At 39.7% G+C, this 17,440-nt stretch overlaps 1 protein-coding gene across 1 annotated transcript in view; it reads left to right on the top strand.

The window, feature by feature from the left end:
* The first annotated feature begins 6,457 nt into the window (after positions 1-6,457).
* WNK3 (WNK lysine deficient protein kinase 3) overlaps positions 6,458-17,440 on the top strand; it is a 191,740-nt gene continuing 180,757 nt past the window's right edge. Inside the window, exon 1 of the mRNA XM_049643249.1 lies at positions 6,458-6,568. The gene's annotated coding sequence lies outside the window, so the exon portion shown is untranslated. The remainder of the gene's footprint in view (positions 6,569-17,440) is intronic.

Raw genomic sequence — 17,440 nt, 5'->3', positions numbered from 1 at the left:
GCAAATTGGTGCAGCCACTGTGGAAAAAAACAGTATGGAAGACCCTCAAAATATTAAAAATTGAACTATCCTATGATCCAGGAATCACACTACTGGGTATACAGTAAAATACAAAATACAAAATATTAATTCAAATACAAAAACACAAAATACAAATACAAAAATACTAATTCAAAGGGATACATGCATCCCTATGTTTATTGCAGCATTATTTACAATAGCCAAACTATGGAAGCAGCCCAAGTGGTGTCCATCAATTGATAAATGGATAAAGACGTGGTGTGTGTGTGTGTGTGTGTGTGTGTGTGTGTGTGATGGAATATTAGCCACAAAAAAAGAGTAAAATCTTGCCTGCCATTTGCAACAACATGGATAGAGCTAGAGAGTATAATGCTAAGCAACGTAAGTCAGTCAGAGAAAGACAAATACCATATGATCTCATTTGTATGTGGAATTTAAGAAACAAAAGAAATGAGCAAAGAAAAAAAAAAAGAGAGAGACAAGCTAAGATACAGACTCTTAACTATAGAGAACAAACTGATGGTTACCAGAGGGGAGGTGGAGGGACAGGTGGGGGAAGTAGGAGATGGGGATTAAAAAGTACACTTTCATGATGAAAAATAAATAAATGAAATGAAAAGAAAAGGAATAAAAATGAAAATAAAAAAGAATTGAGGTGGGGCGCCTGGGTGGCTCAGTTGGTTGAGCATCCAACTCTTGATTTCAGCTCTGGTCATGATCACAAAGTTGTGGAATCAAGCCCTGTGTCAGGCTCCATGCTAAGTGGAGCTTGGGATTCTCTCTCTCCCTTTGCCCCTTTTCCCCACTCATGTGTGTGGTCTATCACAAAAAAAAAAAAAAAAAAAAGAATTGAGGTTATTTTACCAGCCTCATAGAAAAGGGAGCTTGGAGACTAAAGTTAAACGGAATCATAGAAAGGTACAACAAAGGTACAACAAAAAGATTGAGAGCAACGGACTCTGAACTAAACTAACTGGGTTCAAATCTTGGTGTGTTACCTTGGCAAGGTATTTAACCTCTTTGTGATTTGGATTAACAATTTAAAAAATGGTTTTAATAATGGCGCTTACCCCATAGGATTTAATGGGTTTGTATAAAGCACATAGTAAATGTTATTTAGTAGTAGTAGTAGTAGTAACCTTAGTGATAGACTCCGATTCATTCCTGATACATGAAGGATTTGTAACAAGACTGTTTTGAAAGACTTACAGAATGTTGGAACAGATACAGAGGGGTCAGTGGAAGGGAAGTTGAAGGGAGAGGAGAGAGGAAGGAAAGAAAGGCAGGCAAATTCAGCCTTGTTAGTTAGCTCAGGAGACTGAATTCTCTGATTCCCAAAAGCATATACTATGTTACACTGTACATTTCTAAAATAATTGATCTACTTCTGGAGAGGGAAAGAGTTGTTCCAACACCTCCAACTCAGGCTCCGTATCCTGTCCACATGGAGACTTTGCAGAGGAATTAAGATTCCAGATACTTAGCAAGTTTTAGGAGAAGTGATGCAGGCTTACTCTTTTTTAGGCTAAGTTGTCAAGGCAAAGGCATTTACCTTACCCTCTACCAGCTATATGACCTGGAGAAAAAGACTGTGTCCAGGAAGAGGAGATCAGACTCCATAGTAAGGCTCTAGAAATTGTACTATCTAATCGGAAAGGTGGAGTATTTCTAAGTCAGTTACTAAACTGAAGGTAGCTGCTCATTTCTTGGCTAGGTAATGTTTATTCTTACTCAGGGGACACTCAACTTTTGCTGGAAGGAAGGAGAACCTCCTGGGAGGACATTAACAGATCCTAGATGATTCAGGTAAGAAATTCCCCAGTACCAAAGAAAAGATCACCCAGGTGTCTAAGTCCTGGGAATTACTATCTTGATCAGGGGGCATCTGGATGAGAAGTAAATTTTCTTTGCTCTAACTGCTAAGATTTAATGTGAGGAAGAATGTGGCTGCAATATTTTTGAGACATTAATGGATGTTTTCTTTCCTGTATTTTCCCCCATTTACTCTATCCTTCCCCCACCAAAAAAGTAGTCAGCTTTATGGCATATCTCAGGGGAGGGAGGTGGCAAGGCAGGAAAACAAATACTCTGCCAGTCTCTCTAGCTTCTGTGTTCCAAAAGTGGAAGCCCTAGGGAAGGGGGATTAATGTGCAGGGACAAAGACAAAGTATCTGGGCTAGAAAACTAGAAGGAAGAAAGATTTGCATAAGCCTAAAAAAAGATTCTTCTCTTCCTCACTCCCCTCTCCTTGGTGCTTGGGGGTGGGGTAGGAGGTGAGCAAAGAGCTCTGTGGGAGGTCAACCAGCATGTACTGCCAGGAGCAACATTTGGTTGGCTAGAAGACTCAAGAGAGGAAGGGCTTTGTAGAATGTCTAGGTAGATGGACCAACAGACAACCTTGGCAATGAGTTCTATGCCCCAAGTATGGCAGAGACATTGGAGAAAACTATAGCACCTGAAAGGACCCATGTGGGCAGAGGGCTGAGCAGTAATTGACAGGATATAAGGACCTGGAAGCATATGACTTTACCCCACTTCCACTCTCTACCCCCATGCCTGAGTACTACATAAAATCCCTAAACTATGACAATGCCTGGGATGAGAGAAAAGAAAATCAAGAATGACTTCTATTGCTTTCCCAATAACCCGGTAAAAGGAGGGCTCCAGGTCGGAAACTGAGTTTCAGAAACAGTCACAACTCTACCTATGGTTGTAGCAGTCAGCTAACTGTTAACTTTGAGGTTCATCTCAGTTCCATTTTGTTAACTGAAGGAGTTAACTTCTATGTTATAGGGAGGAGAGCAACAGCTAGTAGGGTCATGTAACTAACCTCCCACCCCCACCCCTGCAGGATGCCAGGGTCTAAAAATGGTCCCAGTGAAACCTTTTGTAATTTCATGGCACCAGAGCCTTTACATAAGATGAACTACATCACTGGAAGAATTTTTTCCTGGAATAACGTAAAGCCAAATTACAAGTGGTTAATATTTTTTTAGCATATGTGCTGCCGAAGCGAGCACATAAGTGGTTAATATTTTTTTAATTACTTAACTAATTCAATATTTATTGCCTGCCTAGAATGTATAAGGAATTTAATAGCATTACAAAACACATTAAGTTTATAATTTCATGGAATTTACATTCCAGTAAAAGAGAGACATATAATAAGCAAATTATCAAATCATATACATATAATATTTTGGGGGAAGTCACAAATGCTGTAAAAAAATGAAACTGGTGGGGCACCTCTGTGGCTCAGTCAGCCAAGTGTCTGAGTCTTAATTTCAGCTCAGGTCATGATCCCACAGTTCATGAGTTCGAGCTCCACCCTGGGCTCTGCACTGACAGCGAGGAGCCTGCTTGGGATTCTCCCTGTCCCTATCTCTCTGCCCCCCACCCTCCCACTTGCACTCTTTCTCTCTCTCTCAAAATAAATAAACATTTTTTAAAAAACTGAGTGAAGGGATAGAGGCGGGAGGCTAATGAATGACAAGTGGTTAATATTTTTAAGTTAAATTTTCTATTTGATGAGTAGAAACATCACAAATGCTATTTGAGAGTCAGTGGAAACCAGTGGGTTAAATAGAAATGTTCCCTGTCATACATTGTTGACTAGCTATAATTTCCCACTCTTCTAAAGAAGAGTGGGAATGCCTATAGTGGCATTTGTTCTGAGTTATGGACAGGTTGCTTCAAATAGAAGAGCATGCGTGTCAATAAAAGGTCTAAATTGAGAAGAGCCTTGCTTGAATGGGGAACAGACTGATTTTCTAATTTCTCAGGTTTGTAAAAGTCACACTATTTTATAGTTATTTAGCAAATCTTTGCTGTCAAAGAGGGACTTCTCAGAAGGGTTCATATCTGAGCAGGTTGAAGGGCTAACATTTCCAGGTATTGTTCTGTACTGATTACATCATTGGGCTCAGAGACAAAGGAATAGATGCAGATCACAACTGAGGAAGGTACCTGTTGATTTTCCTAAAGGTGGATGTGTGTAGTGGTGGTGGGAGTAGGGTGACATTGAGAAACAAAAATTGTGGTTCAATTAAAAAAAATGGTGCCACAAGTTTTCTAGTTAGCATCTCAGGGGAAGTCAGGAGATACAAAGACTTGTAATAGCTTGGTAACCTTTGAAACAGCCTTTTGGTGGTTACTTGGCTGTTTCCTGTTTTCCCCACAGTACTCAACAATTCCAACAGGGAAAAGGGACTATCTTCAGGGACAGTGAGGAAAGGAGTTTACAAGACTCCATCCATTCTGTCACTAATTTGGAATGCAGAGATCTTTAAGGTAGAGTGGTGGCACTATTTGGAGAAATTACATCTTGCTCTTCCAAATTTAGCCAGGAAGATCTCCACAGGTGGAATAGTTGGACCTCCTAGCACTGAATTTCATTCCTTTAAAGTCTCTTTCCATTGTCAAAAGTGAATATGGGGATTTGAATTTATTAAGGGCATAGTCTGGTTTCCTTACACGTTCTGGCAATCCTGGCATTAATAAGTGACCTTCAAGAGCAAAGATGTAGAGACAACAAACAGGGCTGCATGGCCTCCCACCATTCCACTCCATTTGGACTCTGGAAACCTCATAATTAAATTTATTGATGGTTTTTTAAAGAGCTGAAAAGGCTGAGGTTCTGAGACCTATAGTAGGACAAGAAAAAATAACGTGGAGAGAGGAAATTGATATAACTCAGTGATAGGGTCCTGAGGCTGGGAAGTTGATAATATTAGACTGGCATTTTCCACACAGCCTCCTACCCTCAAGGCATCCTTCTAAGACTTGAGGGGCATTTGAAAGAAATCCTGCCCTTTAGGAGCTTTCATTCAGTGGCTCAGATACCAGATGCAGCCTGGGGGATTGAAAAATGCATGGGCTTTGGAGTGAGAACACCTGGGTTCAAGTTCTGGCTCCTCCATACATAGTTGTGTGAATTTGAGCAAGTCATATCCACTTTCTCCTCTTGGGCCTCAGTTTCCTCCTCTGTGGAGCCAGGATTATTCATGCAAGAATGACAGAAACAATTCTGTACAGTGCCTGATACAATGCAGGAAACAGTTGTTAAATAAAGCCGCGGCGCCAAAGTTAACGTGTAGTGAAAGCTTGAAGGAGGTAGCATTCACCACCAACTAGAGGATCTGGGAAGTGAACGGTAGGAGACGGTGAGAGCCAGCTTTAGGGGAGGTGGCCTTTACGCAGCGTGCAGTCTAGGAGCCAGCAGGACAGAGAGGGGGCGGGGCTAGGCTTCTGAAGGGGTTGCTATGGCACCGAGGGGCCAGGGGAGGGTAACCAAACCCTTAAAACATTGCTCCCTCCCCCACGCGCTACAGCCTAGGCCGAAGGCCATTGTTCCCAGCAAAATGGCGTCGGTAATTTCCCTCCAGGCCAGAGGCCTAAGTAAGGCGGAGGGTGCGAATGGGACTGGAGATGGAAACAAAAACTACAATTCCCAGGGTACACCACACCTGCCTGCGAGGCGCAAGGCACGTGCCCAGGCCTAGCGGTTACATGCCGTCAAAAATCCGTTTCATATCTTCCCTTTCCCATCCCCACTTTCGTTGTTGCCCAGCCCCCGCGCGCGCGCACTGAGGTCCGGAGGGGTGGGGGTGGGGGTGTGTGGGGGGGAACATGCCGTGGCCGTTGCCCTAGCAACGTAACCGGGAGACCGGTATTTGTAAATCTGTGCTTCGATTTCTAATCCCGAAGCCGGCAGGTATGGGTCTCGCGAGAAAAGCTGGGAGTTGAAAAAAGGGAGTTAGGGGTGGTGGGTGAAAAGGTGCCGGCGGGTATCACATCTCCGTAGAGCTGCTGCATTTAGAGGCTTGCGGATAACAGAGTGGATGGTGGGTGGCTGGGAAGTGTGTGCTTGGACTTTTCTTTTTTGGAGGGGAGGTGGGTAAAGAAGCCGTGGAGAGAGATCTTTTGAACACACAGGGGGTGTCACGCGTGTCTCCTCACTGAGATTTTCTTCTTGGAAAGGAGAGAAGCCTTTCTCCTGCTCGACGCGCATCCCTCTCTCCCGCTGCGTTGAAGAGGGCGGGGGAGGAGTGCGCACGCTCTAGTTGGCTAGCCACTGGGCACCTCGCTGCGATAGGGGCTGTTCGGAGTTAGGGCTGCTCCGTCGTCTTTCTCCGCCCCTCCCCCCCTCTCCTTCCCTCCCCTCCCTTCCCCGCCCCCCTCTACCCCTCTCTTCTCTCCAGAATTCCCTGGCTGGAGTACGCGTGCGCCTGCTCTGCTCCCGGGCGAGCTCGAGCTTGGGCTCGTACACCGCTCCCCTAACCCCGCCCGCTCTTTACCTACCGGCAGTAGCTGGCCCGGTGGGCTCGCGGGAGACTGTCGCGCGCGCACGCGCACACAACGCGGAGCGGCGCTCGAGACATCGAGGAGGGGAGTAAGAAGCATCGGAGGAGGCGATAGAGGAGGAGGCGGTGTGTGTATATGTGTGTGTTCTACGGTGTGGCTCGTCGAGGGGCGAGCGGAGGCTTGAAAGAGGGCGAGGGAGCAGCGAAAAGAGTCAGAGTCTCTGTCCGTGAGAGCTTCTAATCTGGTGAGGGTCCCGGGCCGGCCAAGGCTCTGGGAGAGAGGGAGGAGGCCGGGGGGCGTGTCTGGGATTGGGCTGAGAGATGAATGGGCTAGGGATGAATGGAGGGAGGCAGCGGCGGCCAAAGAGTCTGTTAGGAGTAAGCGCCCTAGTGGGGGGCGGCTTGACTGAGGTAGGGTGGATGCCGTCGCCAAGAGGTATGGGACGAGGCCGGGCTTGGGTCTTCGGGGTTCTCGGAGCTGTAGTACGTGTGAGCGAACAGGCGGAGAGGAAAATTCTGAGGGGGAAAGTGGAGAAGGGCAGGTTTGGGGTTAAGGTGCGTTTTTGTCTTTTTTTCTGTTTTTGTTGGGGGGTGGCAACTTTGGGAGTTGGTGGAAGACTAGGGGATCGGGAAGGTGAGGAGGATACGTGAGGGGGCCCTGGGAGATGGTTGACAAAGGACTGAGTGATCATTTAGGTGAGATTGAGGCTGCTGAAAGAGAAGATCGCTTCGGGTGTGGGAAGTTGAGTTTCAGTGGGCATTGGGGTGGGAGATCGTGGAGAGGGATATTGCTGTCTGATTGTGTAAGTGGGTTAGGTTCAAGAGATTGAGAGGTGTTATTTGGGAATGGGTGACTGACGGTTGCGAATGGGGAGGAGATGGTATGATGGCTTTAGGGTAAAAGTGGTGAGGTGGCTTCAGTGTACTGGAAAGAGGTTTTGTTTGACTAGTTAAGAGTGGTGAAACATTTATGGTGTGGGCTGTGGGTGGAAATCCAGCACGTGTGTATCTCCCTATCTTGGGAGTTGATAGACCCTGTTAAAATGAAATTGAACCCTCAAAACAGATGCGAGTGGTATAGCTATTCCTTCTTAAGCGTTACCTTTGATTGAAGCAATTACATGAATAAATAGCCTTAAAGTTGTGAAAAGGCTTACTCACTTACTATACACTTCTATATAGTAGTGATTGCATCCAATTTGGGGAGGCATTGTTACCTGTTTTTCATTTATAGTAAGTTGTACTACCAAGATAACTTTTGAAGAGGTCGCAGTATATGACACAGAGCAGCAGGTGTCTTCTAGACAATATTTAACCTTTAGACTGATGAATTTAAAAATTGTTTGAAGTCAGCAGCCTAAAGGAGGGATACCTTGCATTGAAGGATAGCTAAAATGCACTAAAACTGGTTTTGAATGCTAAAATATATATACGTGATTTTTTTTGTCATTCAGAATTTATTTTGTTTGAAAATTGGCACTTGTTGATGTGCGTTTAAATTATAGCAGATTACTAAGGACATTTTGTTCTCTGAATGCATTACTTATCTTCTGGTAGGGATGCTTTGTGATGGTCTCATTCTATTCTGGGTCAAGATTAATAGTTTATGGATTTTTCACTTTTCATGGTTACTTTTTACAAACTTTGCTGACATATATTTATTATCTTGGAAAAGTTGCAAATTTGAGAACATTCCCATGACTTTTTTCTTTATTCTGTCTTGATGTTGGAAGGAGTGTAATCCTTGTTTTGGCTACCCAGAGTTTAAATACAAAAGTTAATACTATGTTCGTATTCTCTCAGATTAAGATGAATACTTAGTGTAGTAAGCAGTAGAATAGAAGTATAAAAGCATCATGAGAGCCTGGGAATGTTACACCAACTTTGGCAGGCAAGGTAGCCTCCCAGTTTTGAACTAGATGTTCCTGGAGTGGAAGATCTTTCAAGTATTGAGGCTGGGGAGTGGAATGCGATAAGGTTGGAATCTTAGATTGAGGCTAGGGTGAAGGATTACCCTGCAGAATTAGGAGCCCTTGACTATTTAAGAAGGAAAATAACATAAGCAGATTTTTGGTGTTCATCTCTCTGCCTTCGCTTCTGATGCCCCTGCCCCAAACCCCCTCCCCAACCTGGAATGCTCTCTCTCCCCTTCCCTTTGAATTTTGAACTCATTCTTTTTAGACTAACTTCAGTCTTTAGCTATTTCTGAAAGCCTTTCATGCTCCCCCCGCTTTTTTTCTTTTCCCAGCATCCTCCACCAAACTGCATTCGGTGCCCTCCTTTAGTGGTCCCATCACACCTTGTACATATTTTTATTACTGTACTTCTGTTGGTAGGCAAGCAGGAACATTATTTGCCTTTTTATACATAAGAGAGAAAGCACAGAAAGATAAGACCTGTCCTGGTAAGTGAGTGGTGGACCCTGGAGTTCTGACTTCTAGACCAGCGTTGATCCTCATATCACAAGTCTACATTTGTTGATATAATTATTTTATAGGAGTTAAATTTCTGTAATTTGGACTTTAACTTTCTTCCATAAACTACACGAATTTTTCATTAAGGTGTCCATTGACTTAGCCAGTAAATGATAAAGCCAGGGGTTTTAAATGATAAAGCCAGTCAGGTTCTGACTAGAACCAGAGTAGTCAGAAATAAAGAAATGAGAATTGTTATATTACTATAAGATTTCTAGTCAGATAATTTACTTAAAATTAATAGAAGGCCTAAATTTTTGTGTATATGTCTGTGGGGTGGGGATTGTGTGTAAGAAAAAAACCCTTCCTTTCTCAGTATCCCATCTTAGTATAAGTAGACCAGTTCTATTTGCAGATATACTTGTTTATGTCTCTTGCCTAAAATCCAGAATACTTTCAGAGAGGTGGGTCTTTTACATTTTTTTGTTTGAGATCATAAAATTTATGGTACTGTTAGGAGATATTTGATGATTGTAAAGGACATCTGTAAAAGCATTTATTCAGAAATACCCAAAACTTCAAAAGGAGAATTTGATACCATTTTAAATTGTTTAGGTAGAGCTTATCATAAGATATTCAGTTTAGAAAATGTTGAGGTTAACTTACTGCAGTAGTGAGTCTTTAATGCTCCTTTCTTCAGGGATATATCATTTTTTTCATTAACAGAAATGAAGTAACATTGTTTTCTGTGTTTTAACCTGGTAACTTTGTATTGTGATAAAATTCACATAACATAAAATGTGCCATTTTAGAGTGTACAATTCAATGTCAGGTACCTTCATGATGTTGCATATCTTGTTCCAAAACATTTTCATCACCCCAAAAGGAAACTCTGTACCCATTAAACAGTCGCTTCCCATTCCCCTTTCCTCCCAGCCCCTGGCAACCACGAATCTGCCCTCTCTATGGATTTGCTATTCTGGGTATTTCATATAAATGAAGCTATGCAATATATGACCTTTTGTGTCTGGCTTCTTTCACTTTGCATGTTTTTGAGGTTCACTAATGTTGTGGCATGTATCAGTCTTTCATTCCTTTTTTTTAAGTTTATTTTTTTTTAGTAGTCTCTACACCCATCGTGCGTCTTGAACTCACAGCCCCAAGTTCAAGAGTTGCATGCTCTTCCAACTGAGCCAGCCAGGTGCCCCTATATTTCATTCCTTTTTATGGTTGAATAATATTCCATTGTATGAATATACTACATTTTGTTAATCTATTCATCGGTTCGTAGACATTTGGTATCTTTCTACCTTTTGGCTTTTGTGAATAATGCTGGTATGAATATTTATGTATAAGTACTTGAACAACTGTTTTCAATTCTTTGGGGTATGTACCTAGAAGTAGAATTATTGGGTCAGGTAGTAATTCTGTTTAACTTGTTGAGGAACCACCAAACTTTTCCACAGTGGCTGCACTATTTTACATTTCCACCAGTAATGTATAAGGGTTCTAATCTCTTCACATCCTCACCAACATTTGTTACTTTCTGGATTTTTTTGTTTGTGTGCTTTATGGCCATCCTAAGTGGGTGTGAAATGGGATCTCATTGTGGTTTTAATTTGCCTTTCTCTAATGACTAATGATAGCATCTTTTTTTTTCAATATATGAAGTTTATTGTCAAATTGGTTTCCATACAACACCCAGTGCTCATCCCAAAAGGTGCCCTCCTCAATACCCATCACCCACCCTCCCCACCCTCCCACCTGCATCAACCCTCAGTTTGTTCTCAGTTTTTAAGAGTCTCTTATGCTTTGGCTCTCTTCCACTCTAACCTCTTTTTTTTTTCCTTCCCCTCCCCCATGGGTTCCTGTTAAGTTTCTCAGGATCCACATAAGAGTGAAACCATATGGTATCTGTCTTTCTCTGTATGGCTTATTTCACTTAGCATCACACTCTCCAGTTCCATCCACGTTGCTACAAAGGGCCATATTTCATTCTTTCTCATTGCCATGTAGTACGGCATTGTGTATATAAACCACAATTTCTTTATCCATTCATCAGTTGATGGACATTTAGGCTCTTTCCATAATTTGGCTATTGTTGAGAGTGCTGCTATAAACATTGCGGTACAAGTGCCCCTATGCAATGATAGCATCTTTTAATGTGCTCATTGGCTATTTCAATTTCATCTTTGGAGAAATGTCTATTTGCCCATTTTATAATTTTTTTATTGTTGACTTGTAAGAGTTTTTTAAAAATATATTCTAGGGGCGCCTGGGTGGCTCAGTCGGTTGAGGGTCTGACTTCAGCTCAGGTCATGATCTCACGGTTTGTGAGTTGGAGCCCTGCATCGGGCCTTGTGCTGACAGCTCAGAGCCTGGAGCCTGCTTCTGATTCTGTCTCCCTCTCTCTCTCTGTCCCTCTCCCACTCTGTCTGTCTCAGAAATAAATAAACATTAAAAAAAATAAATATATATATATATGTATATATATTCTAGATACTAGACCCTGATCAGATATATGATTTGCAAATATTTTCTTCCATTCTCAGTTGTCTTTTTACTTTGTTGATAGTGTCTTTTGATGCACAAAAGTTTTGAAATTTGACAAAATCCAGTTTATTTTTTTTTTGTTTCTTATGATTTCAGTGTTATATTTAAGAAACCATTGCCGAATCCAAGATGATGAAGATTTTTAACCCCTATTTTTTCTTTGAAGAGTTTTATTGTTTTAGCTTTAATATTGAGGCCTTTGATCCATTTTGAGTTAATTTTTGTATATGGTATAAGGTAAGGGTCCAGCTCTATTCTTTTGCATATGGATTATCTTGAAGTTTTTTTTAAATTATAAAATAGATAAGGGGGTGGGAGGTACAGGCTTCCAGTTATGGAAGGAATAAGTCATAGGGATAAAAGGTACACCATAGGGAATATAATTAATGGTATCGTAATATTGTTGTATGGTGACAGATGGTAGCTACACTTGTGGGAGCATAGCATAATGTATAGACTTGTTGAGTCACTATGTTGTATGCCTGAAACTAATGTAACATTGTGTGTCAACTATACTTCAATAAAAAATACATAATATACAATACTGTACATGTATTTAAATGAAGCTATTTTTTGGCGATATCTGATTACTTTTTGAGCATTTGTGGAGGAGAAATGTTTCTAAATGCATTTTTGAAGGTCATGCCTTATATTTGAAGAGTGGGAATATTCTAAAGCTCTTTATGAGGCAATGAGACTTGCATGATCAGGAAACTTCAATATGGCTAACTAGACACTCCTTATGTTAAAGTGTTGTTTTCCTTTTTTATAAAGAGTAGTATTTTTGTTTTCAGATTGTTTGTATAGGGCGAAATCTTAAAAGTAGGAAAAAAGCAGATTTGGTTTATAATTAACCAGAAATTGGCATGGGATTTATCCTAAAAGGAGTCATATCTATGTGTTACATAGATTCTGATTGTGAGCCAGCTTCTTGACCAAACCACATATCAATCAGTACTTTTTGGAGACTTTTTATTTGTAGCTTAGGCTATCATCACCTGTACTTGTCCTTTTCATTTAGGAATAACACAAGATTATTTTAGTTTAGTTGCTTGTAAAAATGAGAATTAAAATTTAGTATAGCATGTTTGGTTGGTAAATCTCAGCCTCAAGTCAAGTATAATTAAAATAGGGATGTTATTTTGAATTGTTTTAAACACTAGGGGATGTGTTTTAATACAAGAATGGGGAATTGGTTTGATCAACTCCAGTTGATCAGTTCTTTTATTTCCAATGCTGCCCGGAGAATAATTTTTATCCTGATGGGCGACTGTCGCATTTCCATTCAGAGCTATCATTTGAAGGTTTCTAGCAAGAGACAAAACCCTTGAAGATACGCAGTTCATTTGCTAAGGAACCTTTCAGATGCACTTTTAACTCACTCTGAAGCTGTTAGCCCAAATGAATTTTGTAGTATGACTTACCCAGCATGTTTGTAAAGTTCTACCATTCATTCAATAAATATTTATTGTGTTCCTCCAGTGTGCAGGGTTGATGTGTTGGGGGAATAGATGAAAAGGAAGTAAATTAGGAAATGACCCTGTCCTCTTTGAAGTTACATTACAGTGGAAGACAACAGATAGTCAACAGATCTATCAGAAAATAAATGCTGAGAAGAACTTTTTAAAAAAGGTTTTATTTTTAAATAATCTCTACACCCAGTGTGGGGCTCAAATCCCCAATCCTGAGATCAAGAGTTGCATGTTCCACTGACTGAGCCAGCCAAGTACCTCAAGAAAAAAATTTTTCAAGGGTGCTGGGATGTTAGAGAGGAGCCTCTTTAGCTCAGGTGGTTAGTTTGGAAGTCTTCTTTGAGGAGGTGACTTTGAACAGAGATCTGAATGTTAAGAGACCAGCAATTCTGAGTATCTCTTTTGTTAATTGTTATTTTGTTGAATTGTTTATCCCTTTTAAACACTATAGGTTTCTTAATATTTTAAATGTCTGAGCTACTGCTTTTGTTTCTAAGGGGGAAAAAACCCAAATACATTCCTTATGAGAAGAAACTGTTCCCAAGTGAAAATGTCACTGGAGTAGGAGTCAGCCTGGGTTCTGGTCTTGCCCTCAGTATGATATTGTATAAGTCTAAGCATCGATTACTTCATGTGTTACTAAACAAAACAAAAGCCCTACCTATTTTGCAGAGGTTTTTTTGCTCATTAAATGAGAAAATATGCTTTGTAAATTATATGACATACATATACATATGAAATGCATTGTAGTCTATTAAAATATTTTTGGAGTCAGAGTTTCTCAATTGAGAAATGATTTCCTACCAATTTAAGGCTTTTATGTCTCTAACCATCTGGTAAATTTTAGCGCCAAAGATCTAAACTCATTGATTAATCAGGAGGGGTTGGGTTCTTAGAAAGTGGTATTGTGGTAAACAGTATATTGGATTTGGAGTTAGAAAACTGGGTTTCCAGAATTCTCCCCTTCACCTACTAGCTTTCTGACTTGGGCAAGATGCTAAAACTTTTCTGAGCCTTCCTAATTTTCAGAATTCAGGGTAATACCAAATAGCTCTCAGAGTTGTTTTTAGGAGTAATTCAGTAAAGTAGATAACTTTCTTATGAAAACTATAAAGCAAGGTTTGATAACTTTTTCTGTAAAGGACTAGACTAAATATTTTAAGCTTTGCAGGCCATGAAGTCTGTTGCAACATCTCAACTCTGCTGTTGTAGCAGCCATAGGCAATATGTAAATGAATGAGTGTGACTATGTTCCAATAAAACTATTTATGAACACTGAAATATGAATTTTAAATAATTTTTGTGTCATGAAATACTATTCTTCTTTTGATTTTTTTCCCAACCATTTAAAAATATAAAAATATTTCTTAGCTCACCTGCTGCACAAAATATGGCAGTGAAGTGAGATGGGTTTGGCTTGAGGGCTGCATGTAGTTTTTTATTTTATTTATTTTTATTTTTTTAATGTTTATTTATTTTTGAGAGCGAAAGATAGAGTGTGAGCTGGCGGTGGGGGGTGGGCAGAGAGAAAGGGAGACACAGAATCCGAAGCAGGTTCCAGGCTGTAAGCTGTCAGCACAGAGCCCAACGCGGGGCTCGAACCACAAACCATGAGATCATGACCTGAGCCGAAATGGGATGCTTAACTGACTGAGCCACCCAGGTGCCCCTGTATGTAGTTTTGCCACCATTGTTATAAAGGGTTAGACAGAATAAAGTTTTAATTAGGATAGGTGATTGATAAATATAAAGTCAGGCTCCCCAATAAAGATAAATTGTTTATTTTTGATAATGAAAGAAGATGGAGATGATTTCAACTCCTTTTCTAATTTGGACCCAGAAAGTTTTTCACACAATATGGGTATCTTTAATTGAGGAAATGATCTTGCTAAAGCAAAACTGGATGATGGAAGTGAGTAAGAAGATAGTTTTAGTGTTATAAACTCCTGAGGACTATAATGTGGTTATGCATTGTATGTATCTGTTTAATTCAGGGATATAGTGTTACACATGTGGCTCTAAGTCATATGTGGCGTCATGTTATGAGTAAAGAATGGACTTAGGAATTCAATGCCTGGATTGAATTCTAGCCCTGATTTTCGCTAGCTGTGTGATTTTAGTCAAGTTAATTTTTAAAGCCTAGTTTCTTCATTTGTAAAATGGGAATAAAGATATTATCTGCCTCAAGATTCTGGTGATGATTACATGAGAAAATGCATGAAGGGGCTTACAGTGCTTGGCACAAAGCATTCAATAAGTATTGATTGATGAATTTATTTGGATTTATGTAGTACATACCTTATTTGTTTTCTCCTTCCTTCAGTTATTTTGAGAAGTGATAATATCCTTAACTGGTTCTTTTGTATAGACAATTCTGATAGACAATAGACAATTCTGCCTTAAAGGATTAAAATAACATAGAGGTCCACTAAAGCCTTAAGGTCCACTTTTTTGCAATTTCTTGCCCCCCAGTGGGTATCCATTGTTCAAAGTTGACTGGCGGGGGGCACCTGGCTGGCTCAGTTGGTGGAGCTTGCAACTCTTGATCTTGGGGTTGTAAGTTCAAGCCCCACATTGGGCGTAGAGATTACTTAAAAATAATTTAAAAAAATCTTTGGAAAAAAGGAGTTGACTGTGAACTTGTACAGTCCTTTTTCATATGTGCATATACAAATAAAAAATATATTTTATGATTTGCTCTTTTCCCAAAGAATATGACTTAGGGCTCTTTTCATGTCAGTATTTACACATCACTTCATTCTTTTTAATGAATACATAGTGTTTAATACTACTTGCTTCTTTAACCTGTAGGGTAAGTTAAGAGCATATCTTTCCAGTCTTTTTTACAGGCATTTAAACATACATGAGTACATTTAGAAACAAAAGGTTTTGTGGATTTTTTTCACATAAATGATATAAAGATGTATATGTTGTACTATAACTTGTTTTTTTCACCTAATAGTATGTATAGGTAGGAGATTTTTATATATCAGTATGTATCCATCTCTCATTTAAACAGATGTGTATTATTACACATGTACCACTGCTATTTCACCATTCTCTTATAGGTGTATATTTAAGTTCTTCTCAGTATTTTTTGCTGTTCCAAACAATGCTTCAGTAAAAGTCCTAGTGCATACATATTTGTATGCATACAAGAATATTTCTCAGGTAGATACTAAAAAGTGGAATTGCTAATGACAAGTATGCATTAAGATACGTCGAATTTGTTGGGGTGCCTGGCTCGCTCTGGTAGAGGTTGCGACTCTTGATCTCAGGGTCATGAGTTCGAGTTCCATGCTGGGCATGGAGCCTACTTAAAGATTTATAAATAGATACTTGGAATTAGTCAAATGAAAAAGCTATTCCAGTTTATCTGCCAAGAGTTTATGAAGTGCTGAATTTCTCATACACTTCTCAAATGTAATATTAACAGATTTTTGGGGGGCTCATCTGATGGACAAAAAAATGATATTAAATTATTTGAATTTGCATGTCCCTGCTTACTAAAGAGTTTGAACCATCCTACCATCCATGTATTGGCCATTTGTATTTCTTACTGATTTGTTTTAGTTCTTTATATATTCTGGATAGTAATGCTTTGCTATACGTGTTGCAAATGTTTGCTCCCAGTCTGTTGCTTATCTTTTAACCTTGTTCATGGTCAGATGGCCAAATGTGTTAGCTTTTTTATTAATGGTCTTTGCATCTAGTTTTTTTTTTAATGAAAGCCTTTTTTCAAGTTAGAAATATATTCAACCATATTTTTCTTTTAATAGTTACATAGTTTTCCTTTTACATTTAGCTCTTTAACCTACCTGGAATTTATTTTTGTGACTGGTTTTTAAGTAGGGCTGTAACATCTCTCCCTCCCCCCCATATAGATAGCCAGTTGTTTTGACAACATTTTTTATGCTATCACTGCTGAAACTACATTATTTAGCTGACCATAGCTGTATTGTATTAGTTTTATTTATATAGTATTGCAAATTTCTTCTTGAGCTTATTCCTAGATGAATATGTTACAGCTTTGTTGCTGTTAGGTACAGGATTGTGTGTGTGTGTGTGTGTGTGTGTGTGTGTGTGTGTGTGTGTGTAAAATCTCAGTGAGCTGCCCTTCTTCAAGGCACCCAGCCCTTCCCTCCCCTTCCTAGTGCTGCCCACCTCCAGAATAGTTGTTTTTTAAATTACATTTTCTATCTGATTATTGCTGATATATAGCAAAGCTATTGATTTCTGCTTGTTGATTTCATCTTTGGTCTTTCTGTTGAGCTCTCTTGTTAGTTCCTATTATAGTTTTTTAATTGATTTGCTTGGATTTTGTGGATAATCATATAGCCTGCAAGTTTTGGTTTTGTCTCCTGCTTTCCAATATTCATATGTCTTATTTTATTTCCTTAAGGGTAACAGTGATAATAAGAATTCTTGGCTTATTCATGACTTTAATTATTGTTTATGTGAAAGATGCTTAACCTCACTTATAAGATAAATGCTAATTAAAACCACACAGATTCCTTTTTTAAATCTATAGGAGTGTTAAAAAAATCAAAACATTTGATAACACCTTTTTGTTGTCAAGGCTATGGGGTAAAGGACACTTTCACACATTACAGGTGGGAGTTTAAATTGGTACAATGCCCATGGAAGGCAGTTTGGCAGCATTATGTAAAGATACACA

The sequence above is a fragment of the Panthera uncia genome, chromosome X, assembly GCF_023721935.1.
Source record: "Panthera uncia isolate 11264 chromosome X, Puncia_PCG_1.0, whole genome shotgun sequence".
NCBI classification, from domain to species: domain Eukaryota; kingdom Metazoa; phylum Chordata; class Mammalia; order Carnivora; family Felidae; genus Panthera; species Panthera uncia.
The sequence above is the reverse complement of the archived record's forward strand: the minus strand, read 5'-3'. Positions and strand labels throughout refer to the sequence as shown.